The sequence below is a fragment of the Microtus oregoni genome, unplaced genomic scaffold (assembly GCF_018167655.1).
Source record: "Microtus oregoni isolate MIOR12 unplaced genomic scaffold, Mior012 000003F_ref0000135, whole genome shotgun sequence".
Taxonomy (NCBI): Eukaryota; Metazoa; Chordata; class Mammalia; order Rodentia; family Cricetidae; genus Microtus; species Microtus oregoni.
This window is the reverse complement of record NW_024543062.1, coordinates 55,326,360-55,338,082: the sequence shown is the minus strand read 5'-3', so window position 1 is coordinate 55,338,082 and position 11,723 is coordinate 55,326,360.

Genomic DNA, 11,723 nt, shown 5'->3' with positions numbered 1-11,723 from the left:
GGGATGACAGTTTTATTGGACGTACAATTTGAGGTTACAGCCCATTACTGAGGGGAAATTGAAGCAGGAAGTCAAAGCAGGTAATCATATTCACAGTCCATAGCAGAGAGAAACGAATGGGCCCATGGTGTCTACTCATTTGCTCTCGGATAGCTTTCCCTACTCTAGCGCAACTGGGAGCTCAGCACAAGAAATGGTGCCACCCACAATGCACTGGGTCTTTGTACATCAACGAATCCTCAAAACAGTCCTTTGCAGACTAGCCCACAGGTTAGCTGATTCAGACAGTTCTTCGATGAAGGCTGTGTCCAGGTGAGTCTACGTTGTGGTGAGTTGACAGTGAGAGCTAGTTATCAAATAATGTACTCACGTGATTCAAAATTACAAAGACATAAGTGGATATGGAGTGAGAAATCCATTCTTACTCCTATTCCAACTCTGCTGTGCTTTTTTCCAATAGGATGATTTATGCATCTTTAAAGATATGGGTCATGCATAAATATATCTATGCATAAGGATATATAGATTTCTGTTCCTGTCCTTTCTCTGTCTTACACAACTGTCTCTGCTGTTATGCTCCTTGCTGCTCTTGCATGGTGGTATGTCCACCTTCTTGATCTCTTCACATCAGTACATGAAACACTTTCTCATCCTTCTGGATTTCATCAGCTAGTTCATTTAGTCCGATGCTGTGTGGACAGGCTTTTGTTTCTGGTCTTGACTTTCACAAACCATACTGTAAATGAGTAGTCTTGTTTTGGAGTCAGGTGAAATCTGTGTGACCACATCTGTAAAAATACTTTCTAGAAGCATTGCTGGGCTGGTACGTTAGGTTGGCTTGGCAGTGAGTTTAAGAGGAAACAGTAAGGCTGCGGTGCGTGTTCCAAAAATGGAAGCATTCCCTCAAACCACACCGGACACTCATTCGTTGGTTCAGAGTAATGGCAGTCTAGACACTTACCGAGTATTTATTTTGTTCCTATCATATGCCAGATCCTGGGAAAACATAAGAGAGAAAGCAATAAAACCATTACATTTTTTGTTAGCGACTCACTATGGAGGAAGGGCAGTGGGGGGCGAATTTTATGTATTAACTGGGTTAGGCTATGGTAATAAACTGCTTAGTCAAGCACATCATGTTTTAGATGTGATTAATGTTGATAGTCAGCTGGCTTCATTGGTGCGTATGTGTGTGTGCATATGTGAGCATGCCTGTGAAGGCCAGGGGCCAACATAGATGTCTTTCTCAGTCACTGTCTTAAACATTTTAAATAGTTGAATATAGTGTGTGTGTGTGTGTGTGTGTGTGTGTGTGTGAGTACATGCATGCCACAGCACAAGTGTGAAGGCCAGAACAACTTCAGGAGTAAGTTCTCCCATTCCACCTTCATGTGGACTCAGAGTCATAGATTCGGGTCTTCAGGTTTGCATGGCAAGCACCTTACAAGGCATCTCATGTGTTTCTCTCTACCTTAATTTTTGAGACAGGATCTTAAACTGAACCTGGAGCTTGCTGATTTGGCTAGACTGGCTGGCTAGCAAGGTCCTCCTGTCTCTGCCTCCCCAGTATTTGAATTAAAAACAGACATTACCACGCCATGTGTGTTTTTTTTTTAACCCAGGTACTCACGCTTGCATAGCAAGCTTTTTTGCCATCTGAGTCACATTTCTGGCCCTCAGTTGAGAAAGCAAATTATCCACTATTGTGTGGGATGGGAAATCAAATGAAGGGCATTGTACTGGCTAGTTTTATGTTGACTTGGTCCAAACTAGATCATCAGAGAGGAGGGATTCTCAACTGAGAAAATGCCTCCGTCAGATCCACCTGTAGGGAAGCCTGTATGGCATTTTCTTAATTGGTGATTGGTGGGAAGGGCTGGGCCATTGTGGGTGGTACCATCTCTGACTGGTGGTCCTGGGTTCTATAAGAAAGCAGGCTGAGCAAGTCACTAGGAGCAAGCCAGTAAGTAGCACTTTTCCATGGCCTCTGCATCAGCTCCTGGCTCCAGGTTCTTGCCCTGCTTGAGTTCTGATGCCCAGTGTATGCCGTTCTGGGGACCAAACCCAGCTTTGTGTCTTCTAGGCCAGCCTTCTACTAATCGAGTTACATCTTCAGCCCTACAAGTGAGGTTCAAAGTAATTATTTCCAGACTCTGTGTAGAGGAATGAAGTTGGCACAGTGAGAGTCTCTAAAACCAGTTACTGGAGATGATAGAGAAAGCACTTCTTCCTGACACGTTCTCCATAATAAAGGCAGCATATCTGGCTCCATTTGGAAACCCTGTGATCTCACTGACTAGCTAGCCCAGCCTACTGGGCTAAGACCTAGGCTGCAGAGAGGCTCTGTCTCAACTAATAGATGGTTCCCGGGGAACGATACCCAGTCTGTTAGAATCTAGACCAGCCATTGTTTGGGCCACACCGCCTATAGCAGCCTTTTTTTCTTCTGCAGAGGACATGGAAAGGCTCCTACTCAGAGACTGTCTGTGAATCCCCAACTGCAGATACTTAGACTTCAGGGAAAAAAATAGTAGGTACCATTCTCATTTTCTCCAGGAAGTTTACAGATCTCAGGTGGCTGGGCTCCCCAGGACATCAGAGAGCTCCCATGGTGGCACATCTTCAGAGATGCAGGTTCCTTTTCCTGTCACCTACAAATCAGGGGCTAGCCTTCTACCTTATGACTTCTCCATAGGCTTATGCATCTGAACCCAGTGCATCAGGTACGCTGCAAGCACCTTCCCCACTGAGCAGGTCATCCTGGGTTACCCACTGGATCAGGGCATCCTATTTAAAACTGTTGGTCTCCAAAAGGCATGCATGTACTGGTTGCTGGCACACTTTTGCTGGATTCTCCTGCTTTGGGATAATTTCAATTTACAGTCAGTTCCAGTAAAGGCATGGAAGGGGCTAGGAGCTTCATCTGGGAAAAGGGAGGGGGGTCAGAGGTAATGGAACTGCAGTGGGAAAGAAGAGGAGATACAGTTAATGGGTCCAGATGTTACTAAACTATCAAAGTCTTGCTGTGCGGTCGTCTCTGCTGTCCCACTGTGGTAACTGGAGTCACACTCTGTGTCACTAACAAAGTTCCCCTCTGCCAAGGGTCTCACTCTGAAATTCCTGCCTCAGTGAAAGCCAGTGTGGGCTGTGGCTTACTTAAAGCAAAACCTCTCCGTTTAACAGTGAGGCAAAACATAGATCACATGCCATTAAAACTGCCAGTTCCCATCCCCTTCGAACCATTAGTAGAAAATATATATCATTAAAGGAAGTGAGTTGCAATGGAAAATATGGTAATTCACACGGGCAGGTCACAATTGACAGTGTGTTCAGGAGGCAGCGTTCCTGAGCTGTCCCTAGAGATCTTATATTTAGCAAAAAGACATTTCCCAGAAAACTTTTCATAAATATTCTCCATGGGGGAAAATGTATATTTATCACCTCATATAAAAAGAAATCTAAGGCAAATGTGTTCGTAGCTTACTTCTCAGAAATTTCACGGGTATTTTTAATCTATGGCCAGAAGACTCTTTTTTACCAAGCCTGTAATAATAGAGGTGCTTACAATGCAATTAGCACACTATTGTCTTTCTTCCTTCTGTCTCCTTGGCCCTTCCCACAGCCACACCGCACTCCATGTCCTGATTCGCCTGGTGGAGTGGGTATTAACTGTTTCCTGTTTTTCACTATGCTTTAACATGCCGGGGACGAGGGGGGGGGGTTCACTGACTAGAGAGAAGCTGCCCTCCCAGGGCTGGTGAGCAATGTTCTGTGAGTGCCTTGTCTTATACAGGTGGATTAATCCAGGCACCATGATGCTCAGCCTTCTCTGGAATCAGACCCTTAAACTCTGGGCAGCCATCTCTCTTGCTAGTCACCTCAGCGTAAGGCATGGGACAGTGGAATAGCCTGTCTAACACAGGCATCGATCTGAGAGTCCAGAGGGCATTGACGGAGATTTTTCAGTCCTTGTGCCTTGGAACAAAGACTTAGACCAAGGATACACAGCTACTGGTGGAAATTGGGAGACTTTATTAAGAAAAGAAAAGTAAAGGTACTTCTGAGACTAGAAGCAGGCCAGAGAGCTTGCTAAGGCAGGCCCGAGATTCAAAAGCATGGTGTCATCTGAGTCCTAATTCCTTCCTGGGTCATTAACCTAGCACCCACGTAATCTAGGAAAACCTTGCTGGCCTTTTCTGGTCCATGCTCTGTGTTGCTCCACTTAGCTCCAGTAGGGAAGAGTTTCCAGGCTTCCTGTGCCAACTGGCTGCTTTCACAGGTCAGCCTTGTGGCCTCGGCCCACTCTGCTGACATGGCTCCATCCCAGGGCCTCTGCAACTATTAGAAGGAACCACCTTTGACCCTGCTGAGTATGCACCGCACCCTACCCTGCCCACCCTCACCTTAGAAAACCGTAAAAAAGGCTCTTACCAATACCACCCCTTGGCTCTGCTTCTGGCTGGCACGACATTTCCCTCTCACCTCCACCTGCTGATGGAGTTGTTAGGGTCATAGGATGAGCTCTGGCCTTCCTCACCAGCGAGGCTCACCCGTGCGCCCTCAAGAAGTCAGTTAAAGGAACAAGTCATAGTGAAAAGCAGACGCAGGTTTACTCACTGTGGCCGCATGGGGAAGAGGACCAAAGGGGCCCAGTGACTCATCCAGCCCCAAGTCTACCTTCAAGGTGCTGAAATGAAACTGAAGTTTAGACAAAGGGCAAGGAGCATGCCCGCCTAAGCCGTTCTGGTCCAGCTGTGGCCTTGCTCACCCTCGTTGTCTCAGCTCCAGTTTCTCCTGTAAGGTGTTCTGACAAACAGTCAGAACTGTGTGAAACCCCTTCCCAGGAGAGACTTTTCATCTCGCTGGCACCAGGACCCCCATCCTTCCTTTCCTTCTCCCAGCATGAGATTCCTGGGGAAATTCTAGCTTCTTGGAGTCCAATGTTTCAACAGCGTAATATCCAAAAATGGAGCGAGGTGCGGGTGTCTTCTTAGAATATCCTCTTTCCTGAGAGGACAGCTTCTCATTCACGGCACCACGTACCTCTCTTTTTTGAGCCACTGGGGGGCAGCGAGCTGTCTCAAATGTCAGTCCTCTCCTGATCTGAAGGTTCCCTCAAACTGAGTAGCAGTAATAGTTATTCAGTGTAAACCAGGTGGAGATGCATTCCGGGAGCTAGCTCTCCCATGGTTCCGAGGATAAAGATCATCCCACAAGCCACATACAACCATCTTCAAACGGCCACTCTCTTATCACAATTACTCTCATTAGAGATGTAGTTTCTTAACTATATTTATCTTAATTATTTGAGTGTGTGTGTGTTTGTGTGCGCATGCGTGTACCCATGTGTATGCGCTCATACTGGTGAGAATGCCACATGTCTTTGGATGCCCAAAGAAGCCAGAGAGGGTTTCAGATCCCTTGGAACTGGAGTTATAGACAGTTGTAAGCCCTCTGACATGAGAGCTAGGAACTAAACTCTTCTGCAAGAAGAGCAATGCTCTTTACCACTGGACCACCTCTTTCGTCTGAGATAAGACTTTTTAATGTTACCTGGTCCGCCTGCCTTCTAGCTGGGAGCATGTCACACAGATGCTACAGTTTAGAACCCAGGAGTCACAAGGAAAGAAGTGAGTGTGTAGAAAGGTCCACCAGAGGCAGGACCTGGGGAAGGCAATTTGAGGGATTTAGTGAGAAGACGATGAAAAGAGTCAGATTTGGAGGGAAGCAGAGAGCGCTCATTGCAGGTGGAATGAAGTGAAGGAAATGCAATTTGACAGCATTGCTCTTAAAGTACAGCGCTAGGTCTTGATGAGTGATAAATTGATAAATGAGCCGATAAACTATAGATGACAACTCCCATCCCTGGAGAGACAGCGACGCGAAGCGCTGAAGGGCGTGTGTGTGTGGGGACGTCACACTTTCTTAGGGTGAGCTGAAGTGGAAAATGGGCAACACTTACTTAATGCATGGCCTCAGGGTAACATTAGGGGCTACCCGAGTAAAGGCGGGGGGGTGCCATGAGAGATGTCATTTCCTAGTACTGACACAGTTGCTTGGAGCAGAGTGATGTGGTGGAGTATGTAAAAGATTCCTCCAAGACGAGCAGAAGAGAAAATAAACCAGGGAAGAGTTACATGGGGCAGTCATACAAACAGACTGCCATTAAAACCTCTTGTTTGTGCTAACAATCCTGTCGGGAAATTCACCATTGCCCCCCCCCCCCCCGAGTGAGTCCTGAGTAGTGTTTATGTTCACCTGGTTGCCCAACAGCTTTCCCGAACTCTTAACTCTTGTAAAGCTTAAACTCTATGCCTGTATTGTTCATGTTTCTCATTGCTACAACACAGTATCCGACAGAACAACTCAAAGGGAGGAAGGATTTCTTTTGGCTGACAGTCTGAGGGTCAAGGTGACAGGAGCATGGGGCAGCAGACAGCATCACACCAGCAGTTGGGAAGCAGAGGGAGGCGAAGGCTGCTGCTCAGCTCTCCTGCTCCTTTTTATTCTATCGAGACCCCAGCCTTTGGAATGGACCACCACATGCAGGGTGGGTCTTTCCACAGCAGTTAGCCTAATCTAGCAACTTCTTCAAGGGCACACTCAGAGGTCTGTCTCCTAGATAACTGTAGATCTTGTCAAGGTGGCAATGTTAACCATCACAATGCCCACTGAGCACCAGCTTCTTATGCTCAGCTTCCTAGCTCCAGGTACCACCAGCTTGCTTCTGGGCTTATGACTGTTCACTCCTGTAAGTGGACCTCCTGAGGGTGTTTGTTGTCGCTGGCTTACTTCATTTTATACAATGTCCTTAAAGTTCATCTTGTGCAACATATGGTGTAGCATATGCTGACATTTTACTTCCTTTTTGAGACAAGTAACATTCCATTGTAGATTTTATGGTTACAGGAAACTTCAAGGCCAGAGCCCTAGGACCCAACAGACTTAACAAGCTAGGCTTGACCCATCCTCAGTACACCAATTAAATAGACAAGAAACTGCGAAAGCAGAGATAAGTCTCTTACTCACTGTGGTCATGGTGGAGAGAGGAACACAGTGATCCAGTGATCCCCCAAGTCCATTGGAAAAAGGGTTATTTTTTTTTCGGGATAGGGTTTCTCTGTGTAACAGCTCTAGCTATCCTGGAACTACCTCTTGTAGACAAGGCTGGCCTTGAACTCACAGAGATCCGCCTGCTTCTGCCTCCAAAGTGCTGGGATTAAAGGCATGCGCCACCACTGCCTGACAAGGGTTAGTTTTAAATAGAGGGCGAGAGGTATATAAAACTAAGCAAGCCGGGTCAAAGTGTGGGCCTGCTCACTAGCGTTTGGACTGCAGTTTGTCCTTCAAGGTGGTTTGTCAAGCTGTTAGAACTATGCGACTCTCTTTCTGATAGACAAATTTCTCCTCAGGTTGGCTCTAGACTTCAGCATTTCCCTTCACTCATGAAAACATCGGAGGTTTCCAGTATTGGGGCAGAGAGAGTTGCTGAGATGCCATGGAAGTAGCAATGACAATGACCTCCTAAGAAAGGTAGCAGAAGTAGAAAGATGGCTCCCAGGAAGAGTGATTTGGCTGTGCTGACTGACTGAGCTGGAGGCAGGAACAAGGTATCAATGGAGAAGTGCTAGCTTGGATAGTGCCTGGAATTTGGATCTTATCTTGAGGTAGAAACACAGGAAAAAGGATAGATCTGATCCTAACCATGGTAGATATGGGCTTTCTCTCTCTGTCTGCCTCTCTCTCTGTCTTTCTCTCTGTCTCTGTCTCTCTCTCTCTCTCTCTCTCTCTCTCTCTCTCTCTCTCCAATTACTGCTAGGACATTAAAACAAGGCAAACATAATTTAACCATGAAAAACAGGGTAATAATTCAAAGATCACAGCTGTTAGACCACCAATGGGCCGGTAAAAGAAAAGAACAAGCTAGGGAGAGAATGGGAAAAAGAGTACAGTAGTGTTTGGAAAGACAAGGGAAGAAGATAGAATATTTCCCCCTCTATTTTATTTTAAATACTTCAAAATTTATTTTTGGACTTTTTCTTTTTCTTTTTTTTTATTTTTCGAGACAGGGTTTCTCCGTAGCTTTTGGTTCCTGTCCTGGAACTAGCTCTTGTAGACCAGGCTGGCCTCGATTTCTTTTTTTTTTAAATTTATTTATTAAAGATTTCTGCCTCCTCCCCGCCACCACCTCCCATTTCTCTCCCCCTCCCCCGATCAAGTCCCCCTCCCTCCTCAGCCCGAAGAGCAATTAGGGTTCCTTGACCTGTGGGAAGTCCAAGGACCACCCACCTCCATCCAAGTCTAGTAAAGTGAGCATCCAAACTGCCTAGGCTCCCACAAAGCCAGTATGTGCAGTAGGATCAAAAACCCATTGCCATTGTCCTTGAGTTCTCAGTAGTCCTCATTGTCCGCTATCTTCAGAGAGTCCGGTTTTATCCCAGGCTTTTCCAGACCCAGGCCAGCTGGCCTTGGTGAGTTCCTGATAGAACATCCCCATTGTCTCAGTCTGTGGGTGCACCCCTCACGGTCCTTGGACTTTTTCATAGAGTGTGTAATGTATTAAATCTTTTTCACTCTTCATAACCCCACTTGTTCCCCTCCCATTCCCATCGAATCTGTTATTCTTCCCCAAAATCTGCCTCTTTTTTCATCTTAAAAAAGTCGGTTTAATAGATAGGGTGGCATGTAAAAGTACCAGTGCCTTTGCTTTTACTTTTTTATTCCTCCTCTTACAAAATGACTCATGGGGTTGTTTGCATGAGCATGGGTGTAGGGTTATTTCCTGGAGCATGGCAACTTAGCAGTGAGGGCAGCCCTGGAAAAACGGATTTCCCCTTCCTAGAACCCATCAGCCAATAACTCCTCATCTGGGGATGTGGCCTCATAAGCCCTTCTCTTGTCTGTTATGGGTGGTTTGCTGGCTCAGTCTTGCACAGGCCATGTGTAAGTCACCATAGATGCTTCAAGTTCATGAGTACAGTGGCCACGCCAGGTCCACAAGACATCGTGTTATGTCCTACGTCCCATCTCCTTTCTCTACATACTTTCTGCTCCTCCTTTTGCAATGTTTCTTGAGCCTTGGAGGGGTGATATCAATGTTCTATTTTAGGCTGGGTACTCAACAGTCACTTATTTCACTTATGTGTGAAATCCTTCCTAGGCAGAGGGATGGCTTCCTGGGTATAAACATGAATATTCAGAAGGCAGTTTGACATGTCCATTCAGTAGTAGGCTCCCTAAGGTCCCGTGACCTCTCTGGCTATAGACTTTTGACCAAGTTTGTAGTACTGGTAGGACTTCCTACCTGTGGAGCGGGCTTTAAATTCAACCAGAAAGCAGTGGATTATCCCCGAAACAATCATGCCTCTATTGTCCTAGTGGACACACATGAAGATTTTGTTTTTTTATTAGTGGCTACGTATGGGTTCTGGACATCTGAACAGAGAGAGCTGATGTGCCAAGGAGGGATGTCCTATTGCATCTTTGCTATTTAATTAGCTGTATGAGTGTAGATTTCCCCAATTTGAGGGACACACATTTCTGTTCTATATTCCCCTGTTAGTATATAGTAGTTAGTATGTTGGTTATATACTAGTTAGTATATTGTAGTTTGTTTGGGGCAACCCTGCACAGATACCCTTTGCATAGCAGGGGGAGGGGGAGAGAAGGTGCAGAGTCAAGGACATAGACTCCAGGAGTCAGGTGAGTAGCAAAAACAACTTGTTTATTTGCAGAAATCAGGCTCTCCTATATAAAACTGCTCCCAAAGTCCCATTGGCTCAGGTGACTGATACTGCTGTTTTCCTTCTCTCGTTGGCATCTCTGGTTAGGAGTCTCTGTGTTAGCAGACTCTGGGTGTAGCCACAGGCCTTAGGTTGGCTCAGGGAGGAAGTACCTGCCAGGCAAGCTCATGTGGACTGGTTTGGGCAGGGTAATTGTGGCTTGGGTAGGCTGGCCAACAGTTTCTCTTACGTACCCACCCTTTTTTATTTATTTAAGGAAGGCAGCTTAGTGGGAGTCAGCATTGGCCTTGTTGTCCATGCCTCAGAGAGCATCCAGCATAATAAACCATGTCTGTTTTAGGTTGGCCTGCCTCACAGGTCCTTAACCACCAATGACTACTGACCCTTGAAGGATGACATCTCTGGGAAGCATGCCTGGGTGGGAGGAGTGCCCATCAAATTGATGTCTCACAAATTTCCAGGAGCCAGGCCCAAACAACATCCCAAGAAGAGCCATGTTTAGGGTATTCTAGAGCCATAAGGACCTATAGAGTGGACTTGTTGATGGAGAATTGGCATGCTATATTCTGTAGAAGACACTTAAGAAGAATGATAAATAGCAATATAATTTTCCCAACCGAGGCATAAGTGATGACCAAAGAGGGTCAAGGAGTTTCATGAGATTGTCCCAGACTTTAGAAAGAAAACTGGTCTCAAGGTGTGTGGCTGGGACTCTAGTCATGTTGAGGTGGAAGCTCTGTTAGCAAAGCAGAATACAGAATAGTTAAGGAACTTATCAGAGAGCAGGCACCCTTTATATATTGGGCCAGCTGGTTTTTGGCCCTGGATGCATTAAGGACTTGGTATGGAATAAAGCATTCTGCCTGGAAATGGGGGTCACATGCCAATAAAGTCATGTCGCACACTATCTCTGCTTCCTCTGCCAGGGATTGATTAATTTGTTGTTGTAATATGTGATGGGCTGGTATAAGTGTTGGTTAAGTAATTTCTGGGTGGAGGGCTTCAGCAGAACATGGGGCCTCCTGATTAAGGATTTCTGTTGTGGTGACCATCCATCCATGTCAGGACAACTGTGGCTTTTGCAGCCCTGGCAATGGATGCCACAATGGCAGTGATGATGGCCACAGTGACACCGAAATCCTGTTTCACACGTGCAAGGGGTTATAAACGAAATTGGGTCATGATGGTAACTTTGAGGGAATGAGTCATATTGACTACTGGCATCCAGATGACTGTGGGCTCTTCCGCCAGGATTGCTGTCTCTGTATTGTTTGACCAGCAGGCAGCCAAAGGGCAGGTAGGCTTAGAACAATTTAGGTTATCACTGAAAACAGAAATGTTGGTTAGAAGAAAGAAGGGGATGGGGCAGACATACTAGAGTAGGCCCCCAGGTCATTAGCGCTCTTATTTGGGGTTCCTTAGTGTGGGAGGGTAGATTGTCCATTCGCCACTGGAAGAAAAGCACAGTAGATGCTCTAATGATAAAGCATCTCTAACAGAGGCAGGGTCTCAGACAAAGAGACAGGAAATGTGTAGGCCACGGTGCTATGTCCACACTGTGTCTTCTGACTAGAAGCCACACCTGGATTCCACCTCCTGGGGATCAGCCCTTATGTGGAGGTGCTGGAAAGATTGAAAGCAAGAGATGGTCCTCCCTAACTATCAAACAGACATACAGGGGAAGGGAGGAAGAAGCGGAAGGGGGTGTCCTTGCATTCACCCTTGAGAGAACCAAAAGCACATCGAACATTAGAACATTAAGGGGCCAACTCACCAAGCAATCATCGTATGGGGTCCCCCCATCCTCCACAGTGTACCACGGGGAGGGGAATAAAGGGGCGTCCAAGAAGCTGCCAATGGAGAGACCTGACCCCAAGTGAGGTTGAAGTCCATGCCAGCATGGGAGCTCCATGTTGGACTCCAGATGTTGGGGACAACCCTGCACAGTCACCCCTTGGGTAGGCAGGTAAGAAGGTGAAG